We start from the raw sequence: 18,756 nt of genomic DNA, 5'->3' as shown, positions 1-18,756 counted from the left end.
TGGGCGGGGACACAGATCCAAACCATATCAGGAACAGACTGTCCAATGATTATTTTGTCTTAAAAGAACAGTGTTCAAGCTTCAAAGCATGTGTTCATAGTTACATGCATTATGTTGAACTTTAATACTGTATTTGCTACACATAGAGCAGATTTTCCCAGTTAAAGGAATAAAATACTACTCTCTATTAAGCATGAAAGGTGACCCTTCTGAATTTCAGTTTCTTTTTCCCTCTATCAGGATATTAACTTTTTCTTTAAAATATAGACCCTAAAATGTATCAGAGAGCAGGCCTCTTCCTACTCTGCTCTGACTGCCTGCACGTTGCACGACACATATATTCTCACACAGACACAAATGTACAGATCAACCTCACTCAGAGAGTGAAACATTTGACTTGATTACTAACTGTTCGCCCTGGATTATGATCTCATCACTCTAATAGGTCAGAAGTTAAGTACATCTGCCCTATTTTGATAATGTACTCATAGTTAATTCTCAACCAGTAGGTTAAATGTCTTACCCAGAAAATGCCAGCCTCCTGATCTGGAGGCCACTATAGCACACTAGTGAGCCCATCCTTTCTCTATCATCAATTGTGGTACAAAACTCTGTGGTGAGAGGAAGTTTCTGTGGACATTTGTAGATAGTAAGATGAAGAGAGATGAGATCTGGAATATGAAGCATAGAAGTTTTAAATGTTGAAGCTTTAAGAGGGTGAATTAGGGCCAGTGAAATTGGATCTCCATAGCCTTTGTTGCTTCAGTGTACACAGATCTGTAGTTGTGTTATATTTGCTACAGTATTCATCCTGTTTTCCACCGATGCACATTGGGTAGATTTTTAAGGTTAATGAGCTCTTGGATGTTGCTGCAATCACCACCCCTTCCCCACCACCCCCCACCCATTTCTTATTCCTTGACTTGGGGCTCGCTGGGTGCCTGTGGTTAAGTGCCTTAAGAGCTGCTGATTATTGTGATTTCCTTTAACCAGCTCGACAGATTCTCTGCTTTTCCATTTTTGATGTCAGCCCTAATGTGTTGGGCTGAACACGTTGGAACTTGTTAAGATTCTTCAAATAGCTTCTTTGTTCAGAAGAAATCACAACAGTGACAGGCCCTCTGCTCCATCTCCCTGGAGCTTTTATGCATGTGCTATGCCCCCTACAGTCCCCATCACTCTGTCTCACAGATGAACTGACATTCAGAGCCAGAACCCAACACCAACAACACTTACTATTTTTTTTAAAACTTCATTTCTCTCTATATTTCCCCTTTTTCCAATTCAACTGCTGAGCATAATAAAGTTGCCAAAACTCTCCCTCCACTGGAGTGAAAACCATTCATTTGTCGTCTCAATTTAAGATTCCTGACTCCAAATAGAAGGATAGTCTCTGTGGACATAATGGGACATTTAGCAATTCATTCATTTTCTTCACATGCTACTTATTTAGGCACTCAGCGGTTGGCAGTTTTGATGTGGAGTGGTGAAATTATAAAGACATTACGTATCATAAAAATATAAATGAAAGAAAACACAGAGCCTCTTTTATATCAGGCTAAATTGACTGCTGTCATATTAAGGGTATTTTGTTTTATAAATTATACCCATTTCAAGGTATTCCCTTGTGTGAATCACTACTTTGTCTTTTATTTCTTTTTTCTTTTTTCAACAAAACAGGCTTCTTTTTTACAATACATTAAGATAAAGAATTATAGGAGCTCAAATTTTAAAATTAATGTATTTGGTACCAAACTTGACCTGGAATTCGCAATATGGGGCCAGCAAGTCAGTCAAGTCCTGCATGATATGCCAAATCATGTGTTGGACATAACAAAATGACTTTTGAATCAAATTAGATTTAGGAATTCTATTTTTCAACATTTGTTTTCTTGAAAAGGTTTCACAGGTATAGTGACTTCTTTAATATTTGCTCTATGAAGCTAAGAGTGTTCTCCTAAACACTCTAATAATCCTTCAATAATCCATTTTATGTCTGTCCACCATAAAGTTATTTAATCCTGTTCCAAAGCTTGCTCTCTGGCCTTGCTGGGTAGGCATGGCCTTAGAGCAGATGGCAGCTCCAATGTGAAAGACACAGCAGAGTTGCCTGCACCAGAATATCTCAGGAGCCAGAGGTGGGGTTGGCTTGTTTGTTGCAACAGGTGAGGGGTTGATATAGTTTGGCTGTGTTTCCACCCAAATCTCATCTTGAATTACAATTCCCACAATTCCCATGTGTCATGAGAGGAACCTGGTGGTGAGAGATGATTGAATTATGAGGGCAGGTGTTTCCTGTGCTGTTTTGGTGATAGTAAATGTGTCTCATGAGATCTGATGGTTTTAAAGATGGGAGTTGCCCTGCACAAGCTCTCTTTGCCTGCTGCCAGCCATGTAAGATGTGATTTGCTTCTCCTTGGCTTCTGCCATGATTGTGAGGCCTACCCAGCCACATGGAACTGTAAGTAAAATTAAACCTCTTTCTTTTGTAAATTGTCCAGTCTCAAGTATGTCTTTATCAGCAGTGTGAAAACGAACTGATGCAGGGGTCTTGTTTATTATTGCTGGAAGGATATGAGCCATGTAGCCCCAGGAAGAGCTAGGCTGAAGGAGGGGCTAGATGAGGGTGTGAGGTCATGCAAGTCAAAGAAAACAAGAGAAAAATCAAGGTAGGAGATATACTTGAGAGAGGCCATTTCAGAAGAAACAATAGTAACTGGAGTCAGGCCAAGGCCAGCAGAAGTTAAAAGTAGTGATAGTGAGATTAGTTGGGAATGACCTGAGATAAAATAAGGTATAGATAGAATTTTCCCCATGGTCTATTATTTTTAAATGTTAGAAACTCTCCTTCCTTATGATTAAACATTTCTGTCTAGAGTTGGCTGTTTTTACTAGCCAAGAATAGATATTTAGAAAGAAGACTTCCTGGGTCAAATGATTTGACTTATCACTATTTTGTTTGGTCTCCAAGAAAACCTTGTTCTTACTAGTGACACAATATTCAGTAAAAGATACATGCTGCCCCACTGCATCCTTTATTTCCTCCCTTTCTTCTTCTTGTTCTTTTTTTCTCTTTTTTTAAAAAATTATACTTTAAGTTCTGGGATACATGTGCAGAACGTGAAGGTTTATTACATAGGTATACATGTGCATGGTGGTTTGCTGCAACCATCAACCTGTTATCTACATTAGGTGTTTCTCCTAATGCTATCCCTTCCGTTACCCCGCATCCCCCAACAGGTCCCAGCATGTGATGTTCCCCCCACTGTGCCCATATGTTCTCATTGTTCAACTCCCACTTATGACTGAGAACGTGCAGTGTCTGGATTTCTGTTCCTGTGTTAGTTTGCTGAGAATGATGGTTTCCAGCTTCATCCATGCCCCTGCAAAGGACATGAACTCATTCTTTTTTATGGTTGCATAGTATTACATGGTGTATATGTGGCACATTTTCTTTATCCAGTCTAACATTGATGGGCATTTTGGTTGTTTCCATGTCTTTGCTATTGTGAATAGTGCTGCAATAAATATATATGTGCATGTGTCTTTATAGTAGAATGATTTATAATCTTTTGGGTATATATTCAGTCATGGGGTTGCTGGGTCAAATGGTATTTCTAGTTCTAGATCCTTGAGAAATTGCCACACTGTCTTCCACAGTGGTTGAACTAATTTACACTTCCACCAACAGTGCAAAAGTGTTCCTATTTCTCCACATCCTCTCCAGCATCTGTTGTTTCCTGACTTTTTAATGATCACCATTCTAACTGGTGTGAGATGGTCTCTCATTGTGGTTTTGATTTGCATTTCTTTAATGACCAGTGATGATAAGTTTTTCTTCATATGTTTGTTGGCTGCATAAATGTCTTCTTTTGAAAAGTGCCTGTTCATATTCTTCACCCACTTTTTAATGGGGTTGTTTGTGTTTTTCCTGTAAAATTGTTTAAGCTCCTTGTAGATTCTGGATATTAGCCCTTTGTCAGATGGATATATTGCAAAAATTTTCTCCCATTCTGTAGATTGCCTGTTCACTCTGATGATAGTTTCTTTTGCCATGCAGAAGCTCTTTAGTTTAAGTAGATCCCATTTATCAATTTTGACTTTTGTTTGCCATTGCTTTTGGTGTTTTAGTCATGAAGTCTTTGCCCATGCCTATGTCCTGAATGGTATTGTCTAGGTTTTCTAGGGTTTTTATGGTTTTAGATCTTACATTTAAGTCTTTAATCCATCTTGAGCTAATTTTTGTATAACGTGTAAGGAAGGGGTCCAGTTTCAGTTTTCTGCATATGGCTAGCCAGTTTTCCCAACACCATTTATTAAATAGGGAATCCTTTCTCCATTGTTTTTTTTTGTCAAGTTTGTCAAAGATCACAGGGTCGTAGATGTGTGGTATTATTTCTGAGGACTCTGTTCTGTTCCATTGGTCTATATATCTGTTTTGGTACCAGTACCATGCTGTTTTGGTTACTGTAGCCTTGTAATATAGTTTGAAGTCAGGTAGCATGATGCCTCAGGCTTTGTTCTTTTTGCTTAGGATTATCTTGGCTATACGGGCTCTTTTTTGGTTCCATATGAAAATTAAAGTAGTTTTTTCTAATTCTGTGAAGAAAGTCAATGGTAACTTGATGGGAATAGCATTAAATCTATTAAATTTATTAAAAGTAATGAATTACTTTGGACAGTATGGCCATTTTCACGACAGTGACTCTTCCTATCCATGAGCATGGAATGTTTTTCCATTTGTTTGTGTCCTCTCTTATTTCTTTGAGCAGTGGTTTGTAGTTCTCCTTGAAGAGGTCCTTCACATCTCTTGTAAGTTATATTCCTAGGTATTTTATTCTCTTTGTAGCAATTGTAAGTGGGAGTTTGCTCATGATTTGTCTCTCTGTTTGTCTATTATTGGTGTATAGGAATGCTTGTGATTTTTGCACATTGATTTTGTATCCTGAGACTTTGCTGAAGTTGCTTATCAGCCTAAGGAGGTTTGGGGCTTAAACAATGGAGTTCTCTAAATATACAATCATGTCGTCTGCAAACAGAGATCATTTGACTTCCTTTCTTCCTAAAATCGACACCCTAACATCACAATTAAAAGAACTAGAGAAGCAAAAGCAAACAAATCCAAAAGCTAGCAGAAAACAAGAAATAACTAAGATCAGAGCAGACCTGAAGGAGATAGAGACACGAAAAACCCTTCAAAAAAATCAATGAATCCAGGAGCTGGTTCTTTGAAAAGATTAACAAAATAGATAGACTGCTAGCCATACTAATAAAGAAGAAAAGAGAGAAGAATCAAATAGATACAATGCAAAATGATAAAGGGGAGATCACCACTGATCCCATAGAAATACAAACTACCACTAGAGAATACTATAAACACCTCTACGCAAATAAACTAGAAAATCTAGAAGAAATTGATAAATTCCTGGATGTATTCACCCTCCCAAGACTAAACCAGGAAGAAGTCAAATCCCTGAATAGACCAATAACAAGTTCTGCATTTGAGGCAGTAATTCATAGCCTACCAACCAAAAAAAGCCCAGGACCAGATGGATTCACAGCCAAATTCTACCAGAGGTACAAAGAGGAGCTGGTACCATTCCTTCTGAAACTATTCCAAACAATAGAAAACAGGGACTCCTCCCTAACTCATTTTATGAGGCCAACATCATCCTGATACCAAAACCTGGCAGAGACACAACAACAACAAAAAGAAAATTACAGGCCAATATCCCTGATGAACATGGATGCGAAAATCCTCAATAAAAAACTGTCAAACTGAATCCAGCAACACATCAAAAAGCTTATCCACCACCATCAAGTCAGCTTCATCCCTGGGATGCAAGGCTGGTTCAACATACGCAAATCAATAAACGTAATCCATCACATAAATAGAACCAATGACAAAAACCACAAGATTATAGATCCCAAAAAGGCCTTTGATAAAATTCAACACCCCTTCATGCTAAAAGCATTCAATAAACTAGGTATTGATGGAACACATCTCAAAATAATAAAGAGCTATTTATGAGAAAGCCACATCTAATATACTGAATGGGCAAAAGCTGGAAGCATTTCCTTTGAAAACCGGCACAAGACAAGGATGACCTCTCTCACCACTCCTGTTCAACATAGTATTGGAAATTCTGGCCAGGGCAATCAGGCAAGAGACAGAAATAAAGGACACTCCCTCCCTTTCTAATGGATCACTGCATTTGTTCCAAGCTCAGAGGAAAACTTCCCTGGCCCCTTGGTGATTTGAGCTAAGATTCTCTTGGTGTTCTTTAACATGTGCCTTGGGGTTTAGGGATGGATTATGATGAGGGTGTTTCTACCAGTTAGTGACAGACTCTCAGCCATTGCTCTGGCTACCATCTCTCAGCCTGAGTTCTCTCCCCTGTACCATACTGCCTTTGGCTTAGAGGGAGGATGATGGTGCCTTAGCCACCCTTGCTCCTCTCAAGTTGCTCCCTCCTGCCTTGTTAGAGCTTATATAGTAACTGTGACAATGATTTGCAAATTATAGTGTAATAAATTCTTAATCCAGTTTTATTTTAACATCTTCATTAATTATGTGGAAGAAGGAGACAACCACCTGCTAATTAAATTTTTAGATGTTGCTAAATTGGGAGGAGTTGCAAACCCAGCAGAGAGCCAAAATGCAACATAAAGGAATCTGGAGAAGTTATGAGGATATGTGCGTAGGCAGAGGGTGTGGTTAAGATTGGAAATGATGACATCAGGGCCATCCAGAAGGTGAAATAGCAGCTCTAAAATCTTAGGGGCTGGGAGCAGTCAGAGGGACTGGGTCAGTCATGGACTATGGTAGAGTGATAACAGGAGGTTCGGGGTAGGCAGAGTGACAGATTTCCATTTTTTTTCTACCTGGAATGGAGCCCTGTCCTTTCTCTGGTATCTGTGCCTGATGGTTTAGTCACAAAAACCAGGAAAAGCAAAGGAAGAGATAGCACTAGCCACTCCGTGGTGTGCAAAGCCTTGCTTCTTGCATCCCCCACAGTACCTAGCCCCTGGCTGGGCATACAGCAGATGATAAAGATTGAATGAAGTAATGTGTGTGAAAATGGTTTAGAAAGAAAAAAGCACTATGAGAAGAGAAAGAGGTTTTTTTTATACTAATGATAATTATTATCAATCTTTGTTATGATAAATTTAATTGAAGTTGATTGGGGAGAACATGGCATATGTGGGCGAAGATAACAGAGGAGAAACAACAGATAAAGTGATTAACATGGGTTTTGCCTCCTAAATGTACTTGCTCCATTTCTTGAGAATTGACTGGTTGCCTGGATGCTGTGGTCCTTCAGTGACTGATCCGTGTCCTAGAAGTGAAACACCTTTGGTGGCTTTATCAGCTCTCTCAGGACAGGTTATATGGGATATTCAGTTAGGAGACATGGCTACAGTGGCCAGGATAGTGCATTTGAGCACTGTAAACATCACCACCAGGAAAATGGAGGAAACTTTCTTCTAGAATTACTGACTCCCTCACCCTTCATGGTCTCCTTCCAGCTTCTGTCACACTGACCTTTGGTCAACTTCCCATTATGGGCACGTCACCTCACCACACATAACTGTGTGGCTCAAGCCAGATGGTTGTGTATTCCTCATCTCAACCCTAAGTACCACCACACATGCTGCTCTAAACCCTGCTTAGTTTCCTTTCAACTATATCCCATTGGTCACAAAGGATGCCAAATGAAAGACTCCAGGAAGATGGGTGTCCGGTGCACACCCATCCCCAGAGCTGGATAAAAACCCCAAAGGTAATACTTGACCTGCGAAAAAGGAAGAGGCCATTTCATCACACATGAAAACCAGCAGCATCATTAAGACTTCCTCTTTCTACAGCAGAGTTTTATCTATTTACTCCTCTCCACTAGATTTTGAGAAGCCATGGAATATGACTTTTCTTTTCTTGTCTCTTCTACAATGCCTAGCAAGGGGTGAACACAAAGCAGGCATGCAGCAACTGATGGATAACATTTGAGAGAATTGCCGCTTCTCTCCACATCCTTTCTTCCTCGCACTTAGCAAAACAGGTGCACATGTGTTGTCTTTCTCACCTCTCTAAAAGGAAAAGAAGGCTGTGGGTAAGGTCGATATGACACACTTTTTAGTCCAGTAAAAGTCAGGTAGCTTTTCCACCAAAAATTATCAGATGGCTCTGAAGAGAAAGCATTGGTTTCTGTCACCTCCTGGCTGCTACCTGGTGAGTCAGGGAGTGGAAAGAGTAAAAATAGCCAGCCAATAAGTTTCAGATTATATGGAAAGAGGCTAATTGGTCTTTCACCTTATTTTCCTTGTCATTCCTTCAGGGATCAGGTTAAGCCTCTGTCTATGTTTCACTGGGAAGTCATTGGGATTACGCTGTGCCTTTCTGTCTGTCATACTGACAGCACCTGCAATGTGGACTCGATTTTGATAAGCCCCACCACTCATCATGCAACTCCGTTTAGTCAAAACCGGTATATAATTTATGGTGCCCAAAGCACTTGCTAGTATAGAAGAATTAACTAGGAGGGAGGCATGTGAACCAAGACAGCCACTGAATTGTTAAGTGGTTATTCCTTCCTGCTTTGTGAGGATTGTTGTTGTTGTTGTTGTTTTTCCCTTTGAAATACCTAAGCAAGGGGATAGACACATTTGTGATTCAGATATTGTGTCTTTTCTTTTGGAAAGGAAAAACTAAAAGAAAAAACAAAAAAACCCAGAAAACAAAAACAAAAACAACGCCAAATAAGCTCCTTAAATTCAATGTCTGGGTCTCTTTGGTGGAAGAAACTCTGGAGACGACCAGGATTTGGCAGTGAAGCAGAGGGTGTCAGCCCTGAGGGGATGCTTATGGAGTGAGTGGGGGACAAGGGTGAGTGATGAGGGTGGTACTGGAGTTTGAGGCAGCAGATGGGGGAGGCCCAGCAGGGGTCCAGGCTGGTAAGGACTGTCAGGACAAGTGATGGGACTCTTTCTCTGGAAGTTTCAGACCAAGATGGAATAAGGGGTCTGAATTAGCCTCTGTGAGACATCAGGATAGGCATCAGTGGGGTTTGCTGTTTCCAGGGACACTCAGACTCTAAGGCTCTGCAGGTTCAAATAGCATATCCTAACCGACTCAGGTGTCATGGCTTCAATTGTGTTCCCCGAAGATGATGTGTTGAAGTCCTGACTCCCTGTTTCTCAGAATGTGAGCTTGTTTGGAGATAAGGTCTTGACAGAGGTAATCAAAATTAAAGTGAAGTCCTCGGGGTGGGCTCTAAACCAGTATGACTCGTGTCCTTATAAATAAGGAAACGTCAACCACAAAGACATGCACGTGGGGAGAATGCCATGTGAGATAAAGGCAGAGATCAGGGTAATTAATCTATAAACCAAGGAGTGCCAGAGATTGCCAGCAAGCCCCCAGAGGTTAGGGGAGAGGCCTGAAACACATTCTCCCTCACCGTCCTCAGGAGGAGACACCTCTGCAACACCCTGATCTCAGACTTCTGGCCTCCAGACTGTGAGACAATAGCTTCTGGTTTCAATCACTTAGTTTGTATCCTTTGTTAGTGCAAGCCTAGAGAACTAATACCCCAGGAGGCTCCACTAGCACTGTCATGATGAACCTATTCTCTCCTGGAGTCCTAGTTCCCAACTAGGAATATGGATTTCTTCACCCAAACACACATCTCTAGTGTTTATCTGAGAGGAGAATCAGTGGGATTCAGATATGTTCTTTAAGGTTCAGGAGAGGTTAGATAATTTAGTCAAAATCCTATAGTAAATAAATGGTGATGGTGTATGGCTAGCATCCAGATCTCCTCTTTGAGTTTTCTGTGAAAAGCACATTGTTCAGTGGCAAGGTCAGGACAGATAGCAGGCTGTTAGGGAAGTTTCTCTAGGGCTCAAAATTTGTCCTTCCAACCCTTAGTCTTGAGATGTCTTTCACAGTAAGTTTGGTCTCCTCTCGGCAAGCCCTGTACTCATCTGCTTTCTCTTTGATCTCAAGGCAAGGGTAATTCCTCTGTATGACAACAAATCATTTGTCTAACTTCCTCAGGGATGAAGCTGCCTACATAAGCCAATGTTCCAGATTCCTGATACTTATTCTTAAATTTGCTATTCTAATATTCAAATTTTAACAAATTCAAATGGATTATGTCTAAAATATATCATACAGGCTTAGGCAGGGTATTCCTATTTCCTTAAGCAGCATTTAAGCCATCACAATGGCTTAAGATCATTGTTATTAATATCAGTACACGCTGCTGTAACACACAGTTTCTAACTGTTTTTCCTGCCCCAAGCAAGATCTAAATTGCTGTGCTCCATGAGGTTTTAGTTCAGAGCAATGGAGAGTGGTTTGGTTATCCATTGTGACATAATGAACTACCCCAAACTTTGGCTTAAAGACAGTTTGTTATTTCTCCCAATTTTATAAGTCGGGAGTTCAGGCAGAGTTCAACTGGGGAGATCGTTTGCACAATGTGGCGCCAGCTGGGCTCGTTCATGCAGTTGCTTTCAGCTGAGAGCTTGGCTGTGGTTGGGGTGTCTGGGATGGCCTATCACCTTCCAGGGCCTCTCTTTCTACAATTTCTTATAGTGTGCTTGCTAGGCTATAAGAGTGGGGGAGCAGAGACTGCCCATCCTCAGAATTCCTCTGGACTCAAGAATGCTAGCATAACATTTCTGACATGTTCTGTTGGTCAAAGCAATTCCCAAGGTCACTACAAGTTTAAGGAGAAGAGCAGTCACCACTTTTTGATGTGAGAAATGGCATGCTTTGTAGGGAACGAAGGATTTCTGGCAGCCATATTTGGACACTGGTAGTGATTTAATGGCATCGAGGGCATGAGAACCAGAAATCTGTCCTAGCAAATCACCTCTATGGACCCTTCTTCCTCCACTGTGGTGACTAAACTTACTAAATGTGAAGACAAAGAACAGTGGCTCTCAGAGTTCTGGGTTTTAACAGCTCTACGGACAACTCTGACAGAGGTCTTTGGGGCCTGAAACTCAGGCTTGTGGCCTAAGTCAGATCTTCTACCTTTCTCTTTGGCCTACATGTATTAAGGTGGTGCAAAAGTAATTGTAGGTTTTTGCACCAACCTAATAAAGCTTCACAGAGGAAGGAAGTTGAAATAAGAGACAAATGCTTATTACCCAACCCAAATGGCTGGAACTAGAAAGTAGAAAATAAAAAATAAAAATTAAAAAAAAAGAACCAAAAACAAACTTCAAAGCCTCCTTTGTTGGCAGGACAAGAAAAGGGCTCGAAGAGGCCTGGGGAGGACACACATGTCTCCTGAACAGTCTTATTTTCCCTTCACATCCCTTTGGTAGGGAGTTGTCATTGTCACTTCTTTGTGTGATTGGCATGTCCGTTCTTAGTTAAATCTTAGTCAAATCTTGCATATACTTTTCATTTATGGTTTTAAATTTATTATAGAAAATTGAGAAATGACTTTTTCTAATGTACCTAAATATAAAGTATGGTAAACTCTAAGTAAGAAAATACATCAATTTCCATGAGAAGGCATGTAATAACTGAACATTTAGATATCTGTTTTTGCTAATGAGGCCATTTTAGTGTCTTCTTATGCTCTCAGGCATGTTCTAGATCAGTGTTTCTCACCTTACCTTCATCGTTGGAATCACTGGGAGAGCTTTTGGAAAATATATACTCCCAGGTATGCATTATCCAGCATTAGATTTCAGGCACAGGGCTGGCATTTGGAGAAAGAGAGAAAGTGAGAAAAGAAAGAAGAGAGAAAGAGAGAGAAAGCAAGTGAGCAAAAGGAAAGTGAGAAAGTAAAGAAGGATGAACACAAGAGGAATGGAAAGAAAAAGAAAAAGTGATTTTATTATGAGAGGAGGAAGGAAGGAAGAAGAAGTGATTTTATCCTGACAACACCGAGGAAGCAATATCTTAAACTACATTTCAGAAAATGGAGAATGAAATAGCCAAAGTTTTGATCGAGCAACGTTTTTAAGGAAGGATCAGATTTAAGATTTTAGCGGTGAGATAAGTGTATAAAGAGGCAGTCTATACCTAATTTTTCACATTATTCATAAGGAAAAGTACTGAATTGAGAGTAAGGCATATGAAGGTAGAACTGTGACATGACTGGCTTATAAGTAGCCAAGGGCACCTACCCAAGAGGAAAGGAAGAAAAGATCTGGCCAAAAGAATGGGATAATTATGGAGGCATGCTGCCTATCAAAACAATGTGTTGAAGCTGTGTTGGGAGGCCGGCAGTTCCTCTGAGAAGGCTCCTGTGCTCCATGAACAACGGAGGTTGGCAATTTTGGTGCCAATTCCCTCTTGGCAATAGCAAAACCAATCTCATTCTCCCCCGATGGTCGTTACAGCTGAAGTTGTTGGCATGATGATTCACAGGAGCAGTTTTTACTCTTACTTATTTTTATTTTTATTTTTTTTTGGAGCATTTCTTAGTGGCTGGGCTTCATATGACCAGCTGGGTCATGGTGAGGACATAGATTTCCAAGCCTAAATTATGCAGCTGATGGAATGTTGGAAATCACTTTCTTGGTTAATAATATTCAGCTGTCAGAGTAGAAGGCTGTGTTGGTGAGAGAGGTTTAGAAGAAGGGAGGAGTATAGAGAGGGAAGCTTTGGCCTTATTATCAGTTGATGTTGGCCATCACCCATGAGTGGAGAAAATGTTAGAAAGTACCTCAGAAATTACAGATGAAGAAACTGAGGACAAGACAGTAGTAATTTTTTCCCAAGGGTCTCAGAGAGACTTCATGGTGAATCAGAACTAGACCTTAATACCACTATCTGTTAGCCCAGAACTTTTTTCTCTGCACTAGTTTCTTTGAGCTTAAGCACCAGTACATGTATAAGAGGTTGAAATTTATCACTTTGGGCAGGGAAGATCCAGGGAGTATTTAGATTCTTATTTCACTAATCTGGATAGTTTCATAGAGAGTCATCTTTGGACTTACATAAAACTGGGAAGTTGACCCAGTTCCTTTTTCACATGCTTTCATAGATTTTAATCACCATTAGATGGTAGCATGTGAAAAGCAGGAGCACCCATCTTCCAAATGTCTAAAAGGATTCAGCAAAAGCGGAAAATAAAATTCATAGCTGGCATATTGAAACTGTCTACTTTCTTGGTTGAAAAAGAGCCCAAAGTATGGATGAATGTATTTGGGATACAGAATATTATAGGCAAAGAGTTATATATGAAATTGCATATATTTTGTGGGAGGGTTTGAATATACTTAAAATTATGCATCGAGCTTCTAAGCCTAATTTTTAACTTTTGAATTTCCAAACTATCACTGAAATGTGTGGTGCTGATGGTAAGCTACATGCACCATCAGTGTTGGCAGGAGCTACTTAGGAGGGTTTTCCTAAGGAAGTGAGACTTGAGAATCAAAGATATAAAAGGAGTCATAGGTGTCCTGGGAGCTATGGAAATAGTGATAGTGTTTTGTCTCTTGAGGTAGAGAGAGGATACGTTTGTTTCATCTCTTGAACTAGAGAGAGGATACATGTCCATTTTATTGTTATTCTTTACAACTGAGAGATATTTCATGTCTATTCTTTTGGATCTACTCAATATTTTATCACGCTCTCAAAATAAAGCAAAATAAAAAAGCAGAAAGAAGAGATTTTCAGTAGGAAGAACAGGGGAATTGGTGCACAGGGGTCTATGAGCCAACTATTTGAATACAAGGTGAGAACCCTGATGTGGGAAAAAATGGGGAGGAAGAGACAAGTGAACAACAAGACAGAGATGGGAACCAACAGGTGAGGAGCCACAGTAGATGTCAAGCACAAGGCTTCTGAAAATGTCTTCTATGTTTTGAGCTTTGAACTGAGATGGTGAAATTGAATTGCAAGATAATGTATTGTCAGGAGTCAGCAAAATTTTTCTGTAAAGAGCCAGACGATAAATATTTTAGGTTTTGCAGGCCATACAGTTTCTGTTACAAGTATTCAACTCTTCCTTTGTAGGGTGAAAGCAGCCATACACAATATGTAAACAAATAGGTATGGCTGTGTTTCAATAAAATTGTATTTATAAACACTAAAATTTGATAATTTCCATTTATCATAAAATATTCTTCTTCTTTTATTTTTTTCCCAAATAGTTAAGACTATTCACAGCTCATGAATGAACAAAAACAGACAGTGGTTCAGACCTGACCCAAAGACCGTGGTTTTTTACCCCTGTGTTAAGTGACGTGTGAGAGGATAGAAGAATGGGTAAAGTGAGTAAAATTGAGAATACATTTTGAAATGTTAACTTTGTGTAGACTAACTTATTTTCTTTTTCTATTTTCTAAATGCTTCTTCAAGATTCAGCTGAATTTTCACTTTAATATGCTAGTATGTTACTTCTCTTTCCTAGGAACATATAACTCCCTAAATGTATATTAATCATGTGTTTTTATTCTTTTCATTCAATTATTGCCTTGTAACATCTCTTTTAATCAAGACCTAGAAAAATGCTATCCTTCCTTCTTTCCCTCACAGTGCCTAACGCAGTGCAGAATGCATGGTCTATGGTCTACAAATAGTAAATGTAATTCATGAAAGAATAAGGCCGGGCGCGGTGGCTCAAGCCTGTAATCCCAGCACTTTGGGAGGCCGAGACGGGCGGATCACGAGGTCAGGAGATCGAGACCATCCTGGCTAACACGGTGAAACCCCGTCTCTACTAAAAAAATACAAAAAATTAGCCGGGCGAGATGGCGGGCGCCTGTAGTCCCAGCTACTCGGGAGGCTGAGGCGAGAGAATGGCGTAAACCCGGGAGGCGGAGCTTGCAGTGAGCTGAGATCCGGCCACTGCACTCCAGCCTGGGCGACAGAGCGAGACTCCGTCTCAAAAAAAAAAAAAAAAAAAGAAAGAATAAATACAAATTGAAATTTATTCTGGAACAATCAAAATAATTTTTTTAAGTTGTGTGTAATTTATCTTGAAATTGTATTAAACTTATACTTTACTCAATATGAATTATAGGAGTTCATCCTTAAACAATACAAATGAACAGCATTTAGAATGTAGGTGAGCCTATTTACAGTGACACTAGCAAATAAAATAGATCTGCATAAAGATTACATTCTAATCAATCAAGTCCTATGTTTCATTCAATGCCCTGTCAGGAAAAACAGAAACCATTCTGGGTATTTCATAAAGGAAAGGAAGACAAAGTTGGAAATGTAATTTGCAGAGCCTCTGTCATGAAAATAGAGAAGAGAGATATGAGTGCAAATATGCAGATAGGAGCAAGAGATACTCACTGGCACAGTCCACCCCTTTGATTTCTCAGCATCCACACCCATTCTCTTCTGCTTATAGTTAAGTTTTCATATACTTATATTAAGACCAGCATTATTCCACCTAGGAGACAGCAACTGAATCTCACACTAATGAAGATTGGCTGGCCCTTTCCTAAAAAGTGGAGCCATGAAGTCCTATCAATCACCTATCTATCTTTGGGTAATATTAAGCTTTTGGTCACAATTCCATCTGGATATAACCTGAAGACGAAATTGCAGGACTAACCATCACCCACCCTCCTTATACAAAAACATAGGGGAAAGAGGGAGTAGGAAACAAATTAACATGTACAAATATGTGCATAAAAAAACAGAAAGGAAATACTGTTCTCAATTCCGAAAGTAATCATGAATCTGTAGTTGATATTTATAACTTCCTTATTTTACTACCTATTCATTACATATTTTCTTTGCCCTCAGCCAGGATCTCAGTTTATTGGGGTTCTTTTCCTGTTGGTTAATCCACATTATAGTTCCACAAGTCTGAGTATTCAGTAGTCCTGATTTTATTGGGTTGCTGTAGTTTTCATTTCCTGCTAGATATAGTAAAAGCTGCCTCTGCATATCCCCTAAGCCTGGGGTTGTGTTGTCAATTCTAGAATTCCTGGATTCTCGAACCCCAACTTCATCCCCACTTGGCAGAGAGCAAGAAACTCTCTGCTCCAGGGTCCCTCTCCCTCAGTTTGCCCCTGCCATCCCAACATGCAATAGGTTACTTTTCTTCCCTAATTAAACATTTGGAGCTGCGAGTCATTTGTAATGATTTACGGCAGCTGTGCTTTTGCCAATCTTACACAGTATTTTTCTTATTACTTAATTGTTTTAGCAGTGCTTCAGCCATTAGTTTCTGAGTTCTGAAAACAGGAAACAGAAGTCTTCTATTATAGACGCCTGCCTAATTAGCTCAGAGACTGTCTAATGGGGGCTATTAAAAATGCAAATGAGGTGTGATCAAACAGTGAAAAGTTTGGTCTTGACAGAATATACTAATGGGTTTTCCCCTCTGCAAAATCTACCACAATCCTGAGTGTAGATTCCTCCCTTTCTTCTTTACCATGTGAAATCACTTTTTCTTGGTGACAGAATTCCTTTCTCATTTGAACTAGACTATAGTTTAAGAAGAGTTCTTAGGGAAGCCACACTTATTTCCCACCCCTTAGTGTAAGGCAGTGGTTCTCTCACTTTGACATGCATCTAGAAGCACTTGGAGGGCTTGTGAAACCACAGATTCCTAGGCCCACTCTCAGAGCTTCCCATTCAATACATCTGAGTGGCCCAAAGAACTTGCATTTCAAAGTTCACAGAGGATGTTGATGTTTCTGATCTGAAGACCTACTCCCTACCTTTAAAAACCACTGGTCTTGGACCTCATTGTTTTTTACCTCTTCTCTGAGTTCAAAAGTTTCCTTTTACTCTTCCTTCCATTCCATCATCCTTTGAGCTTTTTCTTAATTGAAAATCTAGCCTGGCTTAATTAACCAGGTGATGACTCGTTGTAACAGCTTATTTGACCCTCTCTCAGCCTAAATCAGAGTTACATGCACATTCTTTGTGTGACATTGCTATCATATTATTCAGCAATAATGGGTGGATCTAGATTTTGTAGAGTATGAAGCTTTAAAATAAAAAAATTATGAATTGAGGGAGGGTCCCTGAAGTTTCTCAGTTAGTTTGCTCCTGTACCACATTATACTGGATTATACGATTCTTTGCATAACTCCTTCACTGGATAGTGAGTTCCTTGTGGATAAGGATCAAATCTTATTTGTCTCCATGGTCCCACACCCTGTGCAGTATCTAGCACATGGTAGATGCTAAATGGATGCTGTTTACTTAATAATCTGTTTATATCACTGACATGAGAAACTGCATGCTTATTTTTCTCTGCGCTTGGGCTCTTTCTCCTTACACTTAGATGTGGCTTCTTACCTTCCAATGACACCGGTGCCACTCCTTTGCCAACCGTTCACTTCCATCCCCACCATTCCATGCCAAAGCCCCATCCAACTTTTCATTTTGCACAACCACTTAGGGCTCTTTCATGGCTCCTTGCATTTGTATGTTTCCGCTTCATGACCTGGAGAATTTCTACTCATTCAAATTTCACCTACTTTTGGAAATGCTCCCTGAGTCATTCAGGCAGAAAGAGCCCTGCAGTTCTCTGTTCAGACATTCCCTGAAGCATGCATCAGGTCTTTCTGCCTGATGCCTCCCTGCTCAACTAGTATGGAAGGCTATGTCTGTTGCAAACAACCTGGGTAACCATTCTTGGTTGCTCACCCCCACTTATTCATGTCTATAACCCCAATGTGCACCATTGTATATTTGTGGTGATATGAATAAAGGGTGAATGTAGTCTTCCTAATCACTTCTGAAAGAGGGAGCTTGGCTGTACATAGAGCGAGAAGACATACGGAGAAGGGAAATTCTTCCTGAGACCAAGGTCACTTTGTGGCTCCCCGTGTTTGAGTGAGAGTCCAAGTCCAACCAGGTGGCCTCACTTCTATCCCCATCTGATTCCTGGCTGTGACCTAGGAGCTCCAGTGTGTTTTCCCTTCTTCTTCCCCTCTCCCTACTTTCACAGCTCAAAGCCTCATTATATTTGCTCTCCTGAAAGAAAAGGATTTGAATTGGCTCTTAGATCCTGGGTCTCTTGCCTTGGCTGTCCTTCTCCAACCTCCTGTGGGCCAAGGGAGGGTAAAGGATGAGGAGAGAGAGGCTATGCTGGTGTCATTCTGTCTGATTAAAGCGCAGCAGCTGGGATCTAGCCTCAGATGCTGAAGGATGATATCAGCAAGCAGAGTCTTCTGCAAATTGGACCTCACAGAACAGTATTCTCCGGATTCAACAAGCTGTAGCCAAGTGCTGTCTTTTCATGCACTCACTGGTGCATGAATGAAAGGGAAGCATACTACCGATGGCAGTGCCCACTGCTGTTGCTTGAGCCTTCCCAGTGGGTTTGGGTATTCTGAGCAGGGATCCAGCTCTCGGATGCCCTGGCTGGGGGCCACCTCTCTCCAGGTCTTCTCACCTCTAGCCACTCCTTTGTGGCAGGAATACAAAATGAGGCAGAGACAGTGCAGGCCAGAGTCTGCAGGTAGTCAGGAAACTTTCTGATCGAGGTTGAACACTTTGACCTGGCTTCCATAAGAAATCTCTTGCTGACCTTCTCGATTTCAGAGTCTGAGCTCCTCAAGGGCTGAGGCTCTGCCTCCTTCATTCATTGCCTCATGCTGAGAATCCTGTTTCCCCAATCACACTGGTAGCTGGCTCAGTGTAAGTTTTGTCTTCTTCTTAGAATTCGTATCTCACAGAAAGCCTGAGTTGTGCTTCCATAGTCCAAGCAGGGCATTCTGAGTTCATATACCCTTAACTGTTCTGGCAAGTGGGCTACAAAACCTGTGACAGGGGAAACTGGAGCATCACAGATATTGAGG

The sequence above is a fragment of the Trachypithecus francoisi genome, unplaced genomic scaffold (assembly GCF_009764315.1).
Source record: "Trachypithecus francoisi isolate TF-2019V2 unplaced genomic scaffold, Tfra_2.0 Lachesis_group19, whole genome shotgun sequence".
NCBI lineage: Eukaryota > Metazoa > Chordata > Mammalia > Primates > Cercopithecidae > Trachypithecus > Trachypithecus francoisi.
This window is presented reverse-complemented; position numbering follows the sequence as displayed.